Source organism: Homalodisca vitripennis, chromosome 7, assembly GCF_021130785.1.
Source record: "Homalodisca vitripennis isolate AUS2020 chromosome 7, UT_GWSS_2.1, whole genome shotgun sequence".
NCBI lineage: Eukaryota > Metazoa > Arthropoda > Insecta > Hemiptera > Cicadellidae > Homalodisca > Homalodisca vitripennis.
Window position 1 is genome coordinate 99,053,406 of NC_060213.1, and position 24,639 is coordinate 99,078,044.

Sequence of the window (24,639 nt, forward strand, 5' to 3'; positions counted from 1 at the left end):
TGGGTTTTGTTCCTTTTTCTTTCTACGAGAGATACTGATGCATAATTTCTAGAACCTGAAATCGTTCCAATGTTATTGTTTTATCACGAGACAAACAGATAAAATTTGTCATCCTCAGAAAAGGGATCGCTTTTACTTCGCAATTTGTTTTGTTACAGTAATGACTGTAACATTTATAAATTTGATACAGAATCTCACATTCTAAAACAAAATATGGAAATTTCAGTAGAAGTCAAAGAACCAGCTTTAAATCGATTATATTTCAATTATAATTTTTCAAAAGAGGACTTACGTGAAACAACTAAAGAAGCCGTTGGCTTTGTTTTGTCTAATACAACGCTGATGAAACTTGGCGATGTGCATTTTCACGCTTAAGCCTAAGAAATTTAAACTTAACATAGCAAAGGGGCGTTAAAATTTTGAAAAACAGTTATATAAAAATTAACGTGCTTTAATAAGTCTAGAAGGTAAATATATACAGTGTTTATTATGGAATAATGGATTAATATGTATAAAAGACATAAATTACACAATAAGATCAATTCATAAGTTCCAAAGGTTAGTTTAACTGCGCGTGTGCTCAATCAGTGATATTTTTGCGGATAATGCCGCTGGGATATTCACTGACAGTTATGAGTCAAATGTTTACAATTCGGCATACAGTTTTCGCATTCTAGTAAAAGTTGTAAGTTACAATTTATCAAGGATTTTGTCACCGATTCGGTATTTTACCACCTATACTTGGTAAAGCGTAAACTGATATTTTATGTAATGCTAAATGGAACGTCTACGTAGAAAATACATCGGCCTAAGTGCATGTGTAAGTAGAATTATGTACCTGTACATGTTAGAATGGATATTTTTCCTAATTCGCAGAAAACAGGACTTGGGATTGGAGCTCCGCCCTAATGGCAATGTGACTTTATTTTAATCTCTTCGTCAGTGATGGAGATTTTGTAAGGGAAATCAAGTCCTGGATCATCACTTCCTGCCATAAGTAATACCGTCGGAAAGACTTTTATAAAGGGACCTTTGTTAAGAAATTTATTTTAAAATCCATCTTTTAAATCGCTTGTCGAGCGGGAAATTATGTCACTTTTGCAGTGCATTCTGTATTAAAAGACATACTTATCATTCATGACTCGGACGTTTTTGGCCACTGCTTAGACGTTTGCTATACAGCCTTTTTGACCATATTGAATATCCTTAACCATATTACAAAAACCTTTTTCATTTCATGAGAAGGGAAAACCTTATTTTTATAAATTTGTGGACAATTATTTCTAGGACAAGGATAAATAGATCGTTAATTTGTCAATGGTATATATATATATAATATATATTTGTAGAAAATTGCCATATGCCATATAACATTTAAAATGAGTAACATTTTATATACTTATTCTTTACACTTACATTAACCTTTATAATGCTACTGCAAATTACTGTTTTAAGAGACGTTTAAAAAAATCACATATAAATATGTTACTTAATTTGTTTTATCTAAAGGACAAAAACCCGCAAAGGTTCACACCTTAAGCATTTAAACCAAAGTTTTGTATGGTAGTATCACAGCAGGATATTATATTACAAGCTTAAATAATCATACATTTTTCGTCATTTATCATTGATATTTCTTGTAATAAAAAGTGGTGTAATTGATTAAAATAAATTACTTCATTTTCAAAAGTTTTGTCTACATTGACAAGTTTTTATGAAAATCCACACTAAAAGGTAACTATAGGTTATTAATAAATCAATATTTATAGTAAAACTCCAGTGGTATTAAAACTAATATGATTTATACCCAATGTTTTAATCACATAAAGTGATTGAATTATTGTAATCATATTTGAAAATCCATGACAACGAGTGGCAAATCAATTACGATAAATGACTGTAAGAAGAAAATATCGAACGTTTCACTATGACTGAAGAGTAGTGAAGTAACGCCGCAAACCACAGTTCTCACAATTCTCCAGAATGCAGGTTTTATCAAAAGAAGTAATTTTAACCAGCCATGTTTTTGGGGGATTTTTTCTGACTAACTCTTCTGTGAAAAACAAGGGGCAAGAATTGAGATTTTCTCCATCATGGTTCACATGGAGTTTGATCTCTACAGCAGCTCAAGCGACACTCTCGCGTTATTATGTGTATTTCGAATACTTAAATACACAGTCCATCTTGCCCTCTTATTGGAATACTAATACTACCACAACTGTAATGATTTTGGAATTTACCTATTTTTCAATGACTTCAGTCTTAGTCTTTCTCAGCAACATCAGAAAATATCAGTGCTTTGTCAACTTCCACAATATTGTGAAGAGTGTCGAGGAAACTTGGAGTGATATAAGGCATCAGCCACCAGAATCCAAAGTAAACATCAGGATCTTAGTAACCTACCTTGTCACTGCAGTGCTTGTCACGTACGATGTAGCTACTTGGGGAATAAGTAAAATAAACAAATATGAAAATCGAGTAACGATTACCGTATGTTATGTGTCTTACTTAAATACTGTATTTAGATTGACTTCTACATTCGTTACTTTTACCGAAGTTACTCAATATTTGTCTAAAAGTTTTAAATACATCAGCATCAGGATCGAGCAGGAACTAGCACGCCGGTGTTTCGGACGACCAATGGAAAATCAGTATATGCCATATATTGAGATATCCCAAGAAAGTTCAAACTCACAAAAGTGTGAATTGGAATCCCTGATGGACATCTACTGGTTGCTGGTTGATGCTGTACACCAGGCGAATGGCTTCTATTGCGACCAGCTGATGGCCACTACCTCTTATTTGTTCTTCAGAATCTTATTTAATCTATATTATTCTGTCTTGACTTTTAATTCAGGTGACTACATAGAGTTTATATGGACGTTCATCTGGGCTTTGGCTAGCATTAGTTACATGGTGGTGATGGTTCAATCTGCTGCTGACGTCACTAAGTCAGCTGACAAGACGACGATGACGATCTGCAAGACTATCCATAAGGATATTGATCCTGCTATGAGGACACAGTTGAAGAGGTTCCTTCTACAAGTATCTAACGACAGACCTACATTTTGTGCAATGCACCTCTTCAAAATTAAAAGCGATATCCTAATTAAGGTGGCAGGAGCAGTGACCACATATTTGGTAATTCTGCTTCAGTTCCAGAATCAGAACGAGGAAATTTAAACTCGAATGTCATCTGAGTTTATGTACAGTATATAATTGCTTTTTTTGAATCCAACATAACTGTTATAGCTACTTGTTTTGTTTACACACGAATCAATGATGACACAAAAGTTTTATTCTTGAAAAGAATTGTATGTTTTATAAAATATTAATGTTTTTAGGGTTTCAATTCAAATCCGTGTATTCTGAAAAAAAAAAAATTATTTTACTTGCTTCGGTATATCCTCTAGTGATCATTTTATGTTTTTGGTTACAAGTTTTGCACTTTATAAAAACAGTGTTGCAAACCTATACATTTTAGAAATTAATAAAATTTTTCAATATGAAAAGAATTAAGTTTGAAAGCATGCTACGTTCTTACTTTCAACTTGGAAAACATTAGCTTATTTAGAAGACAGCTAGAGCCTTCTCTCTGTCCATTCTAAGATTTCTAAATAGTGTGGTACAAAGGGATGCCTTAAAGCTAATGCATGTAATGGAGCATGTAAAAATGAGTGCTCAACATTTTCAGAAGAAGACAGGCAATGTTTGTTTGATGAATACTAAAAATGAAAAATTATGAGCAGATAAAGAATTGGTTATTTAATTTTATGGTTGAAGTTGAAGTTAAAAGAAAGAGAACCAAAGAGATCGAATCAAGGAGAAAAAAACTATTGAATATTCTTTTCGCATACATGGTATTAAGTAAAAAGTATGCCAGAAGTTTTCAATGAGCACTTTTGGCATCAGCAAACTGACTTTGAGACACACAATTTCAAATGCAACTACTACTCACACAGTTGGACCAGACATGAGGGGTAAACATACACCCAAAAACAAGACACCTACAACAGATATGCAAATATTAAAAACATTCATTGAAAATATTCCAGTTGTACCTTCACATTATTGTCAAAAAAATGGAAGAAATTGTATTTGCCTTCAGAAATTGGCAATCTCGCAAACCTTGAAAGGCTATATAAAAATTATTGTAAAGGAAACAACACAAGGCCTGTTGGCAGAACTGTATTCAGAAACACATTCAAACAGTATAACTTGGGTTTTCATGTCCCTAAAAAATATAAATGTTCCCATTTTGAAATGGTATGTCAAGTTGGGTTTGATAATTTAGATGCATAAGCAAGAGAAAAGTACGAAAAACATAAAAATGACGTTGAGGAGTCTAAAAAATAATTTAGACCGTCTTTTGACCTAAAAAATTATTAAATACACCATGTGGGTAGAGTATGTTACTTTATTATTCACGTAAAATATCTGTGTTTAATTTTAAAGTGTATGACAGCAGTACAATAAATGGTTGCTGCTACATATGGGATGAAACAAAAGGGAAAAAAAGGTCTAATGAAATTTTTACTGCATTAATGGAATATTTACAACATGTTGACCAAAACAGGCCACAAATAATCACAGTTGCTCTGTACTGTGTTAACTGTTCAGGACAGAAAAAAATAAACAAGTCATAGTTCTGCTACACGCTTTTGAAAACTGCTAAACATATCAAAGGAATAACTCTGAAATTTCTTATCGCATGTCATACATACATGCCAGCTGATTCAATACATTCAACAATAGACTCTGTCATTAAAAAGAAGATAATTTATGCACCATCTCAATGGCCAATAGTCATATCACTGTCCAGGCATTGACCAAAACCCTATTCAGTTTATTCTATGAATTATGATCAATTTAATGACTGGTCAAAATTTGAAGCAGAATCTAAATGCATAACACAATTATGTAAGCCACTATGTCCTCCAAAAGACTCTTTACATGTAAAGAACACTGAAATTATGCATAATGAACAGTTCACTTTTAAGGCAAGAGGAAATTTAACCACAAAAAGAAAACGTGATGAAAAGAGTTCTGAAGGAAAAGAAGTTGTAAATAAAAAGAAGAAGGTAGGTAAATCTAAAAATCTGCAACGAAAACCGTTGAGGATTTTTCAACGTTACCTCAGTGTACTTTAAAACAAATTGCAAGTCAGTGTTTTTTAAGTACAGTTATATTGCTGAAGAAGGAGATGAACAAGAATTCATATTTCAATACCCCTTGAAAGACGTTAAACTCAAGAAATGTTACACAGGAAATCTACCAATTTCTACTTTGAAGTACAAGGATCTGCAGAAACTTTGCAAACAAAACGCGATAAGCCAAATATACAATGAAGAATATAGACGAATTATTCATTATAACTCTGTGACAGATTACCTTGTAGAAACAGATGAAGAAGATGAAGATACTGAGGATGGTACTATACAGACTTGAGTATTTTTCAAATTAAGTGAACGTAACAATGTAAATTTAAATTTTTGTAGTAACAAACACGTTATTTGAAAGGACTCAGCTTTTGTAAAAATATAAGTTGGTTAGTGTTGTTTAGTTTATCAAACACTAATTCAATATTGGAAATAAAACACATACTGTATGTTTGTAGTTAGCGCTATCATTTATCTTTTGTTTTCACCTGCACTATTTATTATCCATAAGAATTAATGCAAAAACAACAAGCAAAAGTCATAAACATAATTTAGTAAAAATATAAAATGTGGGGTTACATTTTAAAATAACATCCACACGAATAAAATAATACTCCGATATTTTCTTCATCACTTATTCTGTGGGTGTGCCAAAAGTGGATTAAAGCAAAATATAGTATCTACCAGTGAAAATATTGTATGTGCCAGGTAGTAATTATTTTTAACGTGTACACAGTATCTTAAGTCCCATTGTTAATAGAAATATACTATTTAACTATGGTTTGAGGTTATAGTTCATAAGATACGATATTTTGACATTATGTTACAAAAAAATTTGAGTTATTGAGTATAATATTTATTTTTTATTTTGTTATTTCTTCCTGCTGAAAAGTTTGGCTATCTGGTACTTACGATACTTTGCCTTGCAAGGGACGATATGGTAATAAGACAGTCCTCGTAATGGCTTCGTTCCGTAGTTATGACGTCGTGAAATACGTGACCAAATATAATTTCTAATAAACAGTGGTAAATACCATTGAAATTTTCTTTTTTATCTCTAATTGAGATAGAAATACACTAAACTTATTTTTATGTTTTATGAAAATTAAACATTAAATGAATGTGAAACAGTAACAAAAATCGTTTAAAGCAGCTTTACATTATAATAACATAGAAATAATGTTTAATTTGCATAATTAAAGGATAAAATAATTTTTCGGTTTTTATTTGAAACAAAATTCTTTATATATTAAGCATCAACTCTAAAAAAAAAAGGTTTTAGAAAAACATCGAAATTTAAGATTTGTTTATATTATTTTACTTACAAAGGCCTCAGCTGCATGCCCGGGTGGCATTGTCAGCAATTTCACACACGTCACTAGTGAATGTGCATGTGTGAATACGCTCATAATATAACATTTGTTCATGCTATGCTGGTACTGTTAAAGTTTTGTGTAGTGTGAAACCGTATTATTGAGTTTATATATGGCATAGCCTTACAAGGGCAGAATAATATAATTGGATAAAACTCCTTAAAAGTACTCAGTAAGGAAACCTTGGAACACGCAGTCTTGTACCAATCCAACTCAATGTAAAATATAAAAACTTTCAAAACTTAGCTTCCATATAAAATCTGTGCGCCAACCATTGAAATCTTAGGTAATGTCGACAAAGAAACCTAATAGCAGAGTGAGTATTGTTGTTTTTTGTATACGATACGGCTGATCCCAGGTCATTGAAGGAAGAGGTGAATTATATAGTTGCTTTAAGATCCTTTTACCTATATACTGACCTTTTACCAATATACAAAATTGTGTATCACGAAATATTTCCGATGTCGTACAACAACTTAAGTAAACTGTATTTCTAAATGCACAAATAACGACCACAATTAAATGCTGATAGAAACCACATGCATTACGCGTAAGAGTAACTTGGCATTATATTACACTATTAAGACATATATTTTGGATAATCATGATCATTTTTGTTTTACAGGCATAGCGCTTTAATTTATCTCAATATATTTACTCGTTTTATATAATTCATTTGTTATATTGTATTTATTTATTAAATATTATTTTATATAATTATTTTTATTTTATAGTATTTATTATGTGTTGTTAGCCAATTATTGTGTATAATTCACAAATTCGTCTGTAAAGTCATTATTATATAAGTTTAAAAAATCATTTAATACTAGTTAATAATTTTATCTCAAGGCGTTATGTACGCAGATTGAATTAAATGAGTGTGCTGCAGATATTGCCTCTCATTTAATGAAGTTAATATTGTATGTATATAAAATCGATTGCCATAGAATGGCTGAGAAGCCAAGGGGTATAAGTGTATTGAAGTTTCTTTTGAAAAAACTCAGTTTAAAGTTAAATTGTTATAATCAAATCCAGGCAAAATCATGGTCATAAAAACCAGTATATTTTTAATTTTGTATAATTCTATATTAACATAAAAACAAAGATTATTAGGGTTTTCATCTTCTTATTCTATGTTATAAAGCAATATTTGATAAAAGTCATTACTTTTACCCCTTGACTTCTGACAGGAATGAGGAAGTACCGAAACAAAAGATATAAGTAAATGTTTAATTTATTTTTACAATATAAGGTAGCTAAAAAAATATAAAGTCTTTATTAAAAGTCTTTGATGTACCACTTGCCGCAGAACTATTCTGAGTCACTGCTGTAAACGTTTTCTTGTTGTAGAGCTTCATCATCATCCTCATCACGACTTGGTTGTCCCTCTCGAGCCACCTCTTGTTCTTTTTGGATCTTCTGTCTGGTGTTCAAGATTTCCCTCATAGTCCAATTATCTGTAAAACTGGTGATGTACTGGAGGTGCAAATTGTAGCAGACCAACAAGGTCTTTGTATTTTCATGCCTTTATTTTCTTTCTGTTTAGTTTAGGAACAAGAGATAGCAATGTCTCATGGATCCTTTCCAACATTTTTTGCAAGCATGCTGTACTCTGAAAAATGTATTTCTGGTTTAAATGTACACTTGTGGAACAAAGTCCAAGGACTTCCCTTTCTGAACTGCAGCTACTGCATGTTTTAATATGTTTTAATCCCCTTAACAGCTTTCACAAAATATTTGTTAACGGGATTCAGACTAAGTAAGTCTTCATCCAACATTTTCTTAACCACTCCAACTTTTTACTTGTTGCCTCTATGATTTCTCCCCAATCATTAGGAACGAAAACATCTCTCTTGGTGTTCTTCTTGGTACTTTCAACCTTACTGAAGTCTCGGACACAATGGCTGAGAGTTGTAGGAATGACCGGGTTATTTTAATTGTAAGTTATTATTGCACTGGGGAGAAAGACAAAGTGTAGTATACCACATACCTCGAGGTTGGGTTTTAAGTTGGAATGTAATAACTGATGCAGAATTCAACAACATTAATTATCGTATATAATAAATTTATTTTATTTTATAATTCCCGGACAGTAAAAATTAAGTAATGTCATAGAAGCTAATCAATCGACAAGCAAATAACGCCTTATGTCTGAGGTTAAAGTGTCCTCTTGTAAAAGTAACATTTATTGGCGATTACCAATATACTGCATGGTATTTTGTATATACAGTATTCAGATACGGGGATACTAGTGTAATATTCAGATTTGACTGATTTCATACTGTCTAACTTATTCAGAATTTAAGTATATTAGATATTCAATAATAAAATGTTTCCAAAAAACGTTATAGCATATTATTGAATTTTGATTCCCAGGGAAGTTAATTCAGATGAATATGACTACTCCATTTCAAATAAAATAACTGCATTATTTATATCAGGATTATGACTAAGAATATATTATTAAGAATACAGATGGTATCTATCACTATAGAACTTACAAAAGTGAATGGATATGGCGAAAGGACTCTTTAAGACGGCATAACAAATAATTGGACATTACCTTGGGCTCCTAACAATGGTTTACGTTTACGATGGTTACATTAAATCGTAGGCAAAACTTAATAGATATTAAATAACCTATAGGAGCAAAATTTATTGCTAATGCTTTATGAATGGTAAATATTTGCGTTTATATTCTAAGCTAATAATCATGATACAACAACCGTCATCATATAATACTGCAGTCACAAAATTAATGCAGCGTACATACAGTATAATTCAATATTATATGAGTACCAGTTGTACTGTAGTACTGAAACACTTCAGCCAAGTCTTCAAATGATTATGCAATAAGTATTCTATGAAAATCAGTAGAAAATAAGAAACAAATTTGATAGCACCAAGATTACAACTAAAAAGGTTGTATAAAGATTTTTTCCGTGTAACCAAGTACTAAATACCAATCTTCATTCCCCTTACCACCAAATACAGTTCGAGGACTTTAGCTGTGCGCGTGACCTTGAGTGTGTGGTGATAGGCGGAAGGGGTGGCGGGGTACCGTTATGCACTGCGTCCCGAAAACATTTCCTGTGACTCATGGGTAAAACCCTCCTATCAGGAATCTTATTGGCCCCAATAAACCTTCGTGGAGACTACCACGACAACGCGAATGGGGATATAATTATGAAGTGGTTAAAGGAAAAGTGTTACCGAATGTGGAACCAAATTCAATACTGGTAGTCGATAACGCGCCCTACCATAACATACAAATTAATAAACCCCCTACTTCAAAAAGAAGGAAGCAAGATATGAAGGTTTGGAACGGAATACCAAAAAACGGAATACCATTTTGCGACTATATGCTTTTACCTGAACTCTACAAACTTGTGCAGCTATATAAAACAAGGCATGTCCGGTACGCCTTGGACGAAATTGTTCAACTAGAGGGTCATGACATCTTACGACTTCCGCCCTACCACCCAGCAGAAACTGTTCAACTAGAGGGGCATGTCATCTTACGACTTCCGCCCTACCACCCAGACCTCAATCCCATTGAGTTAATTTGGGCCGAAGTCAAAAGTTATGTGCCTATGAGAAATACATCTGTCACTATGTCTCAAGCTAAAGTTGTATGCGAGACAAGATACCAAGTATGGGTTCCGAAGAGTGGTCAGTAAAGTGCAAGCACGTAGAGAAAATCGAAAGGGGCTATGCAGCCGCAGAACCCCAGATTGAAAAGATTATAGAAGACCATATTATATCAGTTGGTTCGGATACAGACAGCAGTGACAGTGACCGAGAAGAGGAGGACGATTTGAGTGGAATTGAAGAACTCCAATGAAAAAAACAATAATTGTAAGTAACATTTGTTATTAGAAAATTATATTCTAGCATTTATTTAACTAAATATTATTGAAGTGATTTTAAACTAAGCAATAAGAGAATACCACGTAATAGCAATAATAGGACTTATCCTTGTTTTTCAGTTATTATAGTGTTGTTTAAATTGTTTTTGAAAATAACGTTATTGTCAATAATAACAAATAATCTGCAAATCGAAATCGTCAGTTTAAAGTCGTTAAAGAGATTGTTGCGCCTTCATCTCAGCAGCTAGCACGTAAACGTAACCCGCCTTACAGATAGCGTTTGTTTGTTGAAAGGGTAGTATTAGGGCTGCACGAGCATTAAATTCCTCCAAATGTACAGATATAACTATTCAATTGAGGTTTTCAATTAAGAACTTTTTAATCTCTACTTCTTATCTCCAACCAAAAGATTATTAAAATATATTAAACTTTGATATTAAGAATTATAGATAAAAACATTAGCATTATGTTATTTATTCATGTTCTTAATAAACGAGATTTTAATTCCAAGTTTAAACTAATAATTTGCTATAGCACAATAATATTATTATTTTTCACTTCTTAAAATGTCATTAACAATAACTCCGAACAATAATTTAGGTGACAAAATATAAAGTAAATATATTAGTAATATAGCTTAGCTTAGTTTTAATATAATAAAAAATATACAAGTATATTCATAACAACGTAATTACGTAGTTACGTATTTTTAACACATTCTTAACAAATAAGGACTCCAATACTTGTTTCCTAATAGTCTTATTCTTTACGTAACACAATTAAGCTGAAAGATATTTCTACTGATCATTACTGTTTTATTACTTTTGTTTAAGTTATTATCATTATAGTTCATATTCATGAGTCTGTTACATTGCTTTGGTGGCTATTTGTTTCTTTTTGAATTGCAATACTTATCTCGTTTTTAGGTTTATAGCTCAAATGATTAATTATTAGTGTACGAATTTAGGAAAATAATGTTATATATTTTTATCAAATGCTTTGCACATGATAGTATAGGCAATGCTGGATGTTACTTTTGACCTTGAGCACAAAAGAAAGTATTCCACACGAACAGGTTCATTATGTGATCAAGAATATTTTATTTTCTTTACATAGCTACGCTAGATTGCTTCTGTACACTCAAATCAATTGTTTCTGTCTCAAATGATGACGTCTGGTTGTCATCCTTTTTTACACATGGACCATTTACTAGCTATGTGAAGCTGGCGGCACCCATTAACCAAAATACACCCAAAACTAGTGGAATCGTTTGTTTAGCGTTTGTTTAGGTTTGTTTAGCTATTTTCACCGTTTGTTTGGCATTAATGTGCGAAATATGCAAAAAACAGTGGGTGCCGCTAGCTTTACTCCAGCGGCACCCATTAACGAAAATACGCCAAAAACTAGTGGAATTGTTTGTTTGGCGTTTGTTTAGGTTTGTTTAGCTGTTTTCAGCGTTTTGTTTGGCATTAATGTGCGAAATATGCAAAAATCAGTGGGTGCCGCTAGCTTCACACCAGCGGCACCCATTAACGAAAATACGCCAAAAACTAATGGAATCGTTTGTTTGACGTTTGTTTAGGTTTGTTTAGCTATTTTCAGCGTTTTTTTGGCATTAGTGTGCGAAATATGCAAAAAACAGTGGGTGCCGCTAGCTTCACTCCAGCGGCACCCATTAACGAAAATACGCCAAAAACTAGTGGAATCGTTTGTTTGGCGTTTGTTTAGGTATGTTTAGCTGTTTTCAGCGTTTGTTTGGCATTAATGTGCGAAATATCCAAAAATCAGTGGGTGCCGCTAGCTTCACACCAGCGGCACCCATTAACGAAAATACGCCAAAAACTAATGGACTCGTTTGTTTGACGTTTGTTTAGGTTTGTTTAGCTATTTGCAGCGTTTGTTTGGCATTAGTGTGTGAAATATGCAAAATGCAGTGGGTGCCGCTAACTTCACACCAGCGGCACCCATTAACGAAAATACGCCAAAAACTAATGGAATCGTTTGTTTAGCACCAGCGGCAGTTGTGTAATATAACCATCACAAATTCAAGCTTAAGCCAAGTATCATATAGTTCGCAAGTTTTAGTGATATTAGTGATATAATATGAAAACTTTATCGATACTTAATTTAAAGGCACTTGGACATTTCCTAGCACACGGAAATAGAGAACGCGTGACGTTGACCTTATTTCAATTTTAGGTTGTCAGCCCAGTTCATTAAGGGAATTACTGAATCTTTTTTAATGACTAAAGATTAATTTTTCGTTTATGCTGAATCTGTGAAACAATTCAGAGCCGTCCCTTGCCGTTGCCGAACCGCAAATTGGGTCAAAACAAGAGTTTTCCTACAAAAATCTTTAAAATTAGTTTGCATTAAGAGTAATCCACACTACGGATAAAATATAAAATACATTTTGTACACTTCGTCCTATAAAACATAAACATTTAAAAAGAAATTTAAATATTTTAACACATAACATATTTTGTATTAACTCTATTTTCTGGACATTACAGAGAGTTGTTTGACTTTTCAATTATTTAAAAGACTGTCTGTTGATTGGATGTGGTTTGTCTGCAGAATGTCTGCAGACTGTTTCCAAACATCACCGGATACAAAAAGATACAGTCTGCATACAGTGTACCCGCATACAAATCTGCCAGTGTGGACTATGCTTAAGACATGAAAACGTGTCTTACAGTTACCGTACCCATATACTCGTAAATTGAATAACGAACTTTCTACCATTTGGTAGTGATCTTCTGTGCCGACCGGTTTGAATGTGTTTGGTCACTGGTCGCTATTTTCTCTGTTTTCAAAACCCTTCAAACAAGGAATGGCGTTTTTTTTTTACATTTCCGGTCCCTTGCATGTGTCATCACAAAGAACTTTTATGATGGGCAATATAGGCCTATATAAGATAGACCTTGTGAATATTAGGTCTGTGCGAACGTGATCCGAACAATACGTCGTATGGTCCGCCGATATGGGGTTTATGGCATACCCTTGTAATGGGCTCAGCGTAAGAGCTACCTGGTGTACCAAAGGGTTCTGTTAGGCAAAGAAAGGGGAAGGAACCTATATGTATACTTATTTCCCACTCTAGAACCCACATTTCAGACGCCTACACCACGAGAAGGTCCGAACATCTTTTGCTGTTGTCTCTGGAGCGAACTAGTAGCGTCGATCAGTCTCAAAGGTAAGTGAATCTATTTATTTTTATAATAAGATTTGTTTGAAGTTTCAAATGAAATGTTTATACTCTTGTAATATACGAGTACTAATATCGTAGTAATCTTAATGTGCCCTGTTCATGTCACTTGAGAATTGAATATATAGCGTCTAAAAATCAAACCATTTTAATTACCAAGCTTTACTTTTAAATCAAGCATAAACTTTTAACTCTTTTCAACGCAATTGTGTATTTTAACGCAGTTAACAATTTGCCATTGTATTTGAAAATGTTTATGTATTAATAAAAGTATATCTAGTTAACAAATTACAAAACGAAGTCTACATAAAAATTAAATAGCAATAAGATATGCACGTTCCATCACATAATGTTATTATACTCATTTATAAGTATTAGAAAACTAGCTGTTACCCGCGGCTTCGCACGCAATTTTTAGAACCGAAGTCCTTATAAAAAGCAATTATGATGTAAAATGATGGGAGTCCTACAAACATTTTAAAACGTAAGTAGGCATACATCAGGTATATATTATTTAGGTTCGTGGGAAACAGTATCAGAGTTTAAATTAATTATTATATCATGTTTGGCACATGTAGGAGCATTTCTGGTTCTAATTAATTATATACTCGTACATAACGTCACAGCTGAATCTGCCTTGTAATCCCGATCAGGAAAACACAAATCTCGGGTCACACAGGTCTCGGAAATTTACTTTGGTCAAAAAGCGAATATTTCCAGTCCTTGTCATATATTTCAGGTCTAAGATATTGCCAGTACCTTAGAAGAGTTTGCCTTGTTGTTCTGACGAAGAAAAAATATATATACTTACATAGGACCGAGATGCCTACTTCGGTAAAAAAAGTGCCTACTTAAGACCGTTTAAATTCACTTACTTAATATGTCACAGGTTAGCTTGCCATACTGTCTCGATTAAAATACTATATACGTTCTATTATATAGTTCTCGGAAATCTATTTTGGTCAAAATCGTGTTGGCATAGTTAAGTTTGCTAGGACTGAAAAGCCTAATACGCCAAATGAATTGTAATACCTATGATCCATGCTGTCTCTATAGAAAGTATTTTATTGATTAAAATAATTAAAAATTCCAAACAAGCTACTATTCTGAATCACTTTTTGGGCCAAGTCATGGAGCAAACCGTAATTCCACAATTCCTTATGAACAATTCCATAAAAGGAAACAAATCAACCCTTATGAATAATTAATATTTTGAAGTTTTACATTTTATTCACTTTATTGCACATTTAGTTATTATTTAGTAATAATATTTACGTGTTTTGTAAGAACTAACACGTATGTGGCTTTACAGGTAGCCAAAAACATCCGGGACACGCAAGAAGTGCTACCTCATCTTCTGTTTTATATAGCCATAGGATAAATTACACAAACTGCAAAGGATGGATATTTTTAATTACCTGAACAATAAATTAAGCATTTCCTAATTTATACTGCAAATTGTTTGCTGTGCAATAATTAAGTTACGAAATAATTTTAAATATATTTGTAACTGTATGTTTTGCCATTTTGACTATAAATGTAATATATTAATATCTATATTTTATTAAGGTAACAATCTTTTATGACTTATTTCTTTAGTTTTAATTCTTTATATTGAAAGCGTATACATTAGTATGGACTATGTTTGTTTGTTTTCTTTTATGTTTATTTTTTTAAGATTATAAACATTGGACCCCTGCATATTTACAAATTTATTTTGAAAAACATTCATTATTTTAATGTTAATGCCAAATGTTTAACAATATTTTATAAATTTATAGCTTACTTTTTATATTTTAAGAAACAGTTTTTACGTTATATATCGATAATGTAAAAAATGTTATCTTTTTTACTATATTAGATTTGTTTCTTAAAATTGGTAGCATGTATCATAATAATGCAGTAAATTTTCAAAAAAATATTTAAAATTAAACAATAAAGCGGTAATTTTGAACACTTTTCATCATTATTGTCCTTTTTACTAAAATTAGATATTAAAACAAGTATGATTGATAACATAATATAGTGGGATCATATTCATACAATTATATGTTTAAACTGTATATCATCAAATTCCATTAATGTATGGATTCATTTGTATAATTTATTATACGTAGTACAGTACGATACGATTCATTAATTTGTCCCTTAGTTGTATTCTTTATAATGAAAATCATACAGTGTTTAGTAATATTATGAAATATTCATAAAAAGTTTGTGTTGGATGCAAAAACTCATGGTACTTTATATTGTATTATATTGTATTATATTATATTATATATAGATATATATATATATATATATATATATATATATATCAAATCTTACAGTGTATAGTAATGTTAATAATATTCAATAAAATTATGTTGGATTAAAAAAACGTTAAATTAATTATTCCTTATATCTAAGGTAATGGCGTTTAAAGTTATTGTTGTCAACCAACACTATACACAAACGAAATGCGAGGCTAAACAAAAGGTGACGATTAGTTTTTTTACAGATTTTTAGAATAGGTACCGCAAGTAATGTTGTAGACCACGTAACTGTAACTGGTGCGAAGCTACGCGGCAACTACACAATTTCGGAAATTATTGTCCAACAAAAGCTAAAAATATCTAAACAAGCCTGAACAAACTAAACAAACGATAACACTAGTTTTTGGCGTAATAGGCGTATTTCGTTAATGGATGCCACTAGCGATCAAGCAGAGCCTACTTTGTATTTTGCATATTTCGCGCCATATAGGGGCGGCACGGTCTGACACGGCGACGGCAGCCAAGGAACGTATCCATTAGTTTTTTGAATATTTCACACATTAATGCCAAACAAACGCTGCAAATAGCTAAACAAACCTAAACAAACGATTCCACTAGTTGTTGGCGTATTTTCGTTAATGGGTGCCGCTGGTGTGAAGCTAGCGGCACCCACTTTGTTTTTTGCATATTTCGCACATTAATGCCAAACAAACGCTGAAAATAGCTAAACAAACCTAAACAAACGTCAAACAAACGATTCCACTAGTTTTTGGCGTATTTTCGTTAATGGGTGCCGCTGGGGTGAAGCTAGCGGCACCCACTTTGCTTTTTGCATATTTCGCACATTAATGCCAAACAAACGCTGAAAATAGCTAAACAAACCTAAACAAACGTCAAACAAACGATTCCACTAGTTTTTGGCGTATTTTCGTTAATGGGTGCCGCTGGTGTGAAGCTAGCGGCACCCACTTTGTTTTTTGCATATTTCACACATTAATGATAAACAAACGTTAAAAATTGCTAAACAAACCTAAACAAACGCTAAACAAACGATTCCACTAGTTTTGGGTGTATTTTGGTTAATGGGTGCCGCCAGCTTCACACAGTCCCATTTACTCTAAAATTTTTATAGTAACGCATTTATATGTTTATTCACATCCACTTATATGTTTATATCAGGTTGGTACTCAGGTACCTTCGAGTGACACTCGTGTTTTAATTCTCCCGAAATAAATTAATTTAAAGTGTTAGTTGCGCAGTCTATAATGAAATGTTATCGGATAATTAAGTAACTATATCAGGTACTTTTATTTAGTTCTTGTATTGGTTATGATACATGCCAATTTAGTAGAACACTGTTCTTCATTGTTGAACGTAATTAGTGGAGGTTAGAAGTGAAATCATCGTGCTTAATGAATTCCACGAAGATGGATCAAACGGTATAAATATGAACTGATCAAACCAGTACGCATCTGTCTCGCGCATTGCAGTGCAGCCGCCGCCTGGGTTACTACTGTCCCGCGGGGAATCCCTGTTCCGCTCACTGATAACGGCTGAGTTGTTAGATATCTTCGCTGCTACTGGATTTTTCTGGCTACGCCGCAGCGCCTGCATTTTCTTGATACCACACCAGCTTTGCTGGTATTCTCGATCTTTCAGGCACTTGCTACCGGGGTGGCCCTATATACCGAATTTAATTAACATAATATTAATATCATGACATCTGTTCAAATAGAGAAAACTAAAAATGGCAAAGCATGCATTATTATTGACCGATATAAATATCGCTATGACAGGGCGCTGGTCAGTGGTAAGGTTAGTTGGAGGTGTCTTGGGAAGGACTGCTCAGCGTCAGTTCGCACTACTTCTGATTATACAGAGATACTAAGCCGTAAAAACTCGCACACCGGTAAACACCCCGTTACTATGCGATCTTTGACTCCTGTCTTGTCATCGCCTGAGCCCTCATCTGTCAACAGTACTCCAGTATCTACTCCGTTGATCTCTCAAATCTTGCTAGTGCCAAAAACTGTAGACAGACAATGCCAAACAGACGATTTATGCTTGAAATCTAAAGATGAACTGATTGCTCGTATTAATGAATTAGTAATCCAAAGAAACAGTTTAATTGAAAAAGTCCAAGCAATAACAATCGAACAAGAACAAAGCATCGCTGTTCGAAGCAGCAATTGTACCTGTTTATTCGACTCAAATAAGTTATCAACTGAAAATGATAAATTAAAAAACGAAATTGAAAGTCTTAAATCCGAACTATCTATCCTCTCATTAGAAAATAAATCCAACCAAGAAATAATAGTTTCTTTGAATGACAATATCAACTGTTTAAACGTTAGGATTGAAACCCTAAACAAGAATAATGATGAATTTGATAGAATGATGAACAAAACGCTGTTCCTCGATTCTGTTGTTCAGGTAACGCCAGTGCCTCCTGTACCCACATCTAACAAATACCTCCCTCTCGCTAATATATCTGAACGTCATGAAAGTATGTCTCCAAAAGTGGTAGGTAACGATGAAAATTTGGAAAAACGTTGTTCGTTGCAGACCATTAAAAGACGGCGAAATATAAATCAGAAGAGAAATTTTAATATATCTGTATCATTGTACAGTGATAGCCACGGGAGAGGTCTAAATCAACTTCTTGATAAAAAGTTCAATTCTAAAACAACTTTACTAAAACCTAGTTCAGTTCTACCAGGTGCCCCCATTGAAGAAATTGTCAAATCGGTCAGTGCCGACAAGGAATACATAAAGGAAAACGAATTTTTGATTTGCATTGCTGGGACTAACAACATGGACCGGCCCGACAAAAATATTCGACGAGTCGTTGAGGAATACGAAACTATGTTGGAATCCTTCCCCAAAGTGAATTTCCTCGTCTCTACAGTCCCCACAAGATTTGACCTTAGTCCTTATTGTAGAGAAAATATCAATATAAGAACAGTCAACAGACATTTTAAGGAACTAGCAATTACTTTTCCCAAACATGAAGCTATTGAACTTGGGTTCCAAACACCCTCACTTATTCCGAGGCTTGCATTTTAATCACGCAGGTAAAAAGAACATAGCCAACGATATATTTCATATTATTGAAAAATGGGCAGTACAGAAAAGAAATAAGGCAACAACACCATCCAGGGCTCCTGATCCAGTTTTACTGTCAGTGTCTGGCCCTTCTGGCCTCCAGACTGGCGATTCGTCATTCTCAAGTTTGACCGATTTCCCGCCTCTGCCTGGTTGTAATGACGTTGCATTGCTTCATCAACATCAACCTGTTGTTCCATCGTCTCCTATATCTTTAGTCTGTTCAACTTATTCGCTCACGCCTGAATCTCTTCTGACTGCAGGGGAACCTTTTTTGTCCCATCCGATTCCAGCCAGTGGAGAAACTTAAATAAGTCTCTATGCGATAAAAACAGCACTAATAATTTAAATCCACTTCCCATAAATACTTTTACTCCTCATACTGGATATAGTGCAGGGTCTCCTAAGGACCCTTTGCCTCTCAACTTTTCGGACATGGGTACTCCTGATCCTAATGGCCAGCATTCTACTCTAAGGATCTTATACGGTAACGTGCAATGTCTCACGAACAAAGTGTTAGACATTGAAATGCTTTGCTCATATGACAGCTTCTCCGTTTTTTGCTTCGTGGAACATTGGCTAGACTTAAATAATTATGAGTTATATAATTTTTGTGGTTTCACCCTAGCGTCAATTTTTGTCAGAGAGCACGCAACACATGGTGGTGCTGCTATTTATGTTAAAGACTCTGTTAGCTTTCGTGTAATTAATGTGACGCAATTCTGTATTGAGAAGAATTTTGAAGTCTGTGCGATTAAACTATTGAACCATAAAATGATAATTGTATCTATCTACAAGCCAAGTGGTAGTAATGACAAAATATTCCTTGAACAACTTGACTTGCTTCTAGATTTCTTTGTTCATTTTGGTTGTGACCTGGTATTGACCGGCGATTTCAACATTGAAGTTCATAGTTCTGGGAACATTGCTTCTAGTTGGCACAATGTACTACGGTCTGCAGGATTATACTGCACTAATTTTAAACCTACCAGAGGCAAAGCTTGCATCGACAACATTGCTACCAACCTGGATCCTTCTTCTTACAAAGTAGAAGTTCATGACTGGTCCATATCGGATCACAGTTTTCTGAGTATGGAGATAACTGAGGCATACTCAAAATTGAACACGGAGTCTGTTGGAAATCGGAACTCAACAAATGAAAATCGTTCCATTGAATATCGACTGACTTCCCAAACTCTGTTGGCCGATTTTTCACGCACCTTAAGTTTAATAGATTGGGACTCTGCTCTTAGTGGTTTGGAATCTGAGGCTATGTATGATAAATTTCACGATATCTTTATCTGTTGGATGAATGTCCATCTACCAGTCAAGCGGAAAACTTTTAAGCCCAGACGAAAGCGCAACTCATGGTATTCTCCTCATCTAAAACTCATGAAAGACCGTGTCATGGCACTGCTTTATCGTTCGCGTCTATCTGGACAGAATGCTGACATAGAAGCATATAAAGCAGCCAAGAGGACCTACAGACATGCTTTACAAGTTGCGAGAAGGGAGTCAAATGAAGAATTCATTAATACAGCGGATAACAAGTGTAAGGCTGCTTGGACTATTGTGAATCGGGAAACCGGCAGAGATAGACCATCACATCATGTGCAACCCGATGCTGAGGACTTCAGTAAGTACTGCATCAGTGCTGTGGACGAGATTCGACAGAGCCTCTCTCTTCCATCATCTTCTGCTGTCGATCTGCTGCAACGCAGTACCCCGGCAGCCCATTCCCGGCTCTTCAATTGGCATCCAGTGACTGGTGGTGAAGTGAGTCGTTTGGTTTCAGGGTTTAAATCCTCGGGAAGCTGTGACTGTATACGGTATATTGCATATCGTCAGTAATTGTGAAAGGTGTAATCGATGCAATAGCTCATCCACTGGCTAAATGTATAAATGCTTGTCTACTGGAGGGAAGTTTTCCCGCTAAGTTAAAAATGTCTAAGGTAGTACCTATTTTTAAGAAAGGTAACTACGGTGAAATAAACAGCTACAGAGCGATCTCTCTGGTCCCCTGTTTTTCCAAAGTGTTCGAAAAAGTCCTAAAAACTCAATTAACTTCTTTTTTCGAAATTAACAGTCTTTTCAGTAAGAGTCAGTTCGGATTTAGGTTTGGAATGTCCACGATCGACGCGGTCGAGGGACTTGTGTCCCACATACTTTCCAAGTTTGAGCTAGGTTTACCTACAGGAGCCACATTATGTGATATTTCTAGGGCGTTTGACTGCGTCGACCGGGGAATTTTGTTGAAGAAGTTGGAGTATTATGGAATAACTGGTATTGAAAATTCCCTTTTTAATTCCTATCTCAGTAATCGTTTTCAAACAGTATTCAGCAATAATACCTACTCTAATTATGCTGAGGTTTGTCATGGGGTACCACAGGGATCTGTTCTGGGCCCACTTTTGTTTTTAGTCTTAGTTAATGATTTAGATGTTAATGTCAATTTCAGATCGGTAATGTTTGCTGATGACGTTACTTTTTTTACAACTCAACCTTCATTAGACTTAATTTTTAATGATTTTAAAATTATTTTAAATCAAGCCGATAACTGGTATAAAGCCAATATGTTATTTATGAACACAGAGAAGACCCAACACTTGGTATTTACTCTTAATAGAGCAATTTTGAATGAAACAACAATTGAGAGTGTAAAACTATTAGGAATTTTTCTAGATCCTACGCTGTCTTGGCACATACATGTTGGTTATGTTCATAAAAAAGTGAGCAGGGTGGTATATTTATTGCGAAAACTAAAACTTTATGTTTCCAAAGATACGCTAAGAATGGTTTACTTTGCACTGTTTCAGAGCATCATTAGTTATGGTCTGCTCTTGTGGGGCAATGCATCTGGTATTGATAAAATTTTATTGACTCAGAAAAAAGCCATGAGAGTTATAGCGGATGCTAATTTCAAAGATCATTGTAAGCCGATTTTTAAAAAAGAAGCCATTTTGAAAGTTATAAATCTTTACATTTTTTACTGCTTGATCCATGTCAAAAATAATTTTCAAAACCTGACACTGAATAAGCACATGCATATTCACAATACCCGAGGCGCTAACCTGATCAACAAACCTTTCACAAGACTTTCAAAAATTCAAACTTCATATGAGGCCGTTGGAATAGATCTATTCAATAAACTACCACTGAATTCAAACTTAACATTCAATAAATTTAAAACTGTTATTTATAAGTGGCTGGTAGAGAGGCCGTTTTATGACTTATCAGAGTTTTATTCATCTTACATCAGTGAGATAGTTTTTTAGTGTATTGTCTGCTAAATAGTACACCTTTGTCTCACTAACATTATTGTATTAAATTAATGTAAAAACTATTGTGTCTTCTATAATGAGTGTTTAATTTAAATTGTTAATTTTACTGTTAGTATAAGTATTCTGACGTGATCTATTGCATGTATTGTCTAATGATCAATAAAAATCTTATCTTATCTTATCTTATCCACTACATTGTCTTAACATTTTATTTATAAATCTTCTAAATATTTTTTTTACATTGTTTATACTTCAAAGAGTTTAGGATTTAATATTTTGGAACTTAAAATAGTATGGCTACCTGTAAGGATGATTTAAAAACGATTTCGCTATGTCGGATCATATAATATAGTCTATGATGTAGTATTAGGGTTTCTTGTTAGTTTGGCAATTTTAAATAACTCGTCAGTGATGGAGATTATGTAAGGGAAATCAAGATCTGGTTCTTCACTTCCTGCCATAAGAGATATCGCGGGAAAGACTTTAATAGTCGGACCTTGTTAGAAAGTTATTGTAGTCCCATCTCTACCTTCGCTTATAGAGCGGGAAACTATGTCACTGCTGCGGTGCATTCTGTAATACAAGACATACTTATCATTACTCATCATACTCATTACACGATTCGGACGTGTTCGGCCCCCGCTTAGATGTTTGCCATACACCCTGTGGAAGCTGTATATATATATATATATATATATATATATATATATATATCATTGTTTGTAGAAAAGTCCCATATGCCTTATAACATTTAAAATGTACAGTAATATGTATTATATTATAATAGTATGTATAATATTATACTTTACATTTACAATAACCTTTATTATTCTACTGCAAATTACAGGCAACTCATTGTTTCAGGAGACGTTTTAAGTAATCACATTTCAAAATGGCTCTTAATTTGTTTTACCTAAAGGAAAAAACTTACAAAGGTTTACTCCTTAAGCACTTAAACATACGTTTCGTGTGGCAGTATCACAGCAGGACATTATATTGCAAGCTTAAATCATTATAAAAGTTTTATTAATTCTGATTGTTATTTCTTGTAATGAAAAGTCGTGTAATTGATTAAAGTAAAATTATTTCATTTTCAAAATGTTAGTCGGCATAGAAATTTTTTTAAGAAAATCCACACTAAAATGTAACTATAGTTTATTAATAAATCAATATTTCCAGTGGTATTAAAACCAATGTGATAAATTTTTACACAAAGTAAGAATCACTTAAGGTGATTGAATTATTGTAATCATATTTAAAAATCCATGACAACGAGTGGCCAATCAATTACGATAAATGTCGGTAAGAAGAAAATATCGAACGTTTTACTATGACTAGAGTGTATTAAAGTAAAGCCGCAAAACACTGTTCGCACAATCCTACTAAATGCAGGTTTTATCAAAAGAAGTACTTTTAACCATCCATGTTTTTGGGGGATTTTGTTTGACCAACTGTTCTGTGAAAAACGATGGGCAAGAATTGAGATTTTCTCCATCATGGTTCACATGGAGTTTGATCTCTACAGCAGCTCAAGCGACTCTCCCGTGTTATTGGGTGTATCTCCAATACTTAAATACACAGTCCACCTTGCCCTCTTATTGGAACACTAATACTACCACAACAGTAATGATTCTGGACTTTTCCTGTTTGTCATTGACATCAGTCGTTGTCTTTGTCAGCAATATCAGAAAATATCAGTGCTTTGTCAACTTCCACAAAATAGTGGAGAATATCGAGGACACTTGGAAAGATATTGGGGATCAGCCACCGGAGTCCAAAATAAACATCAAGATCTTAGTAGCCTTTGTTGTAACAGCAGCTCTTATTACGTACGATATAGCTACTTGGGGAATAAGTACAATGAACAATTATCAAAATCGACTAATGATTTCCATATGTTACGTGTCTTACTTAACAACTATATTTCGATTGACTTCTACATCCGTTACTTTTACCGAAGTTACTCAATATTTGTCTAAAAGTTATAAATACATCAGCATCAGGATCGAGCGGGAACTTGCACGCCAGTGTTTCGGACGACTAATGGAAAATTAGTATATGCCGTATATTGAAATATCACAACAAAGTACCAACTCACAAAAGTGTGAGGTGGAATCTCTGATGGACATCTACTGGTTGCTGGTTGATGCTGTGCACGAGGCGAATGAATTCTATTGCATTCTGCTGATGGCTACTACCTCATATTTGTTCTTTAGTATAGTATTCTATCTATACTATTCTGTCTTGAATTTTTATTCAGGTGACTACATAGAGTTTATATGGACGTTTATCTGGGCTTTCGCTAGCATTAGTTACATGGTGGTGATGGTTCGATCTGCTGTTGACGTCACTAAGTCAGCTGATAAGACGACGATGACGATCTGCAAGA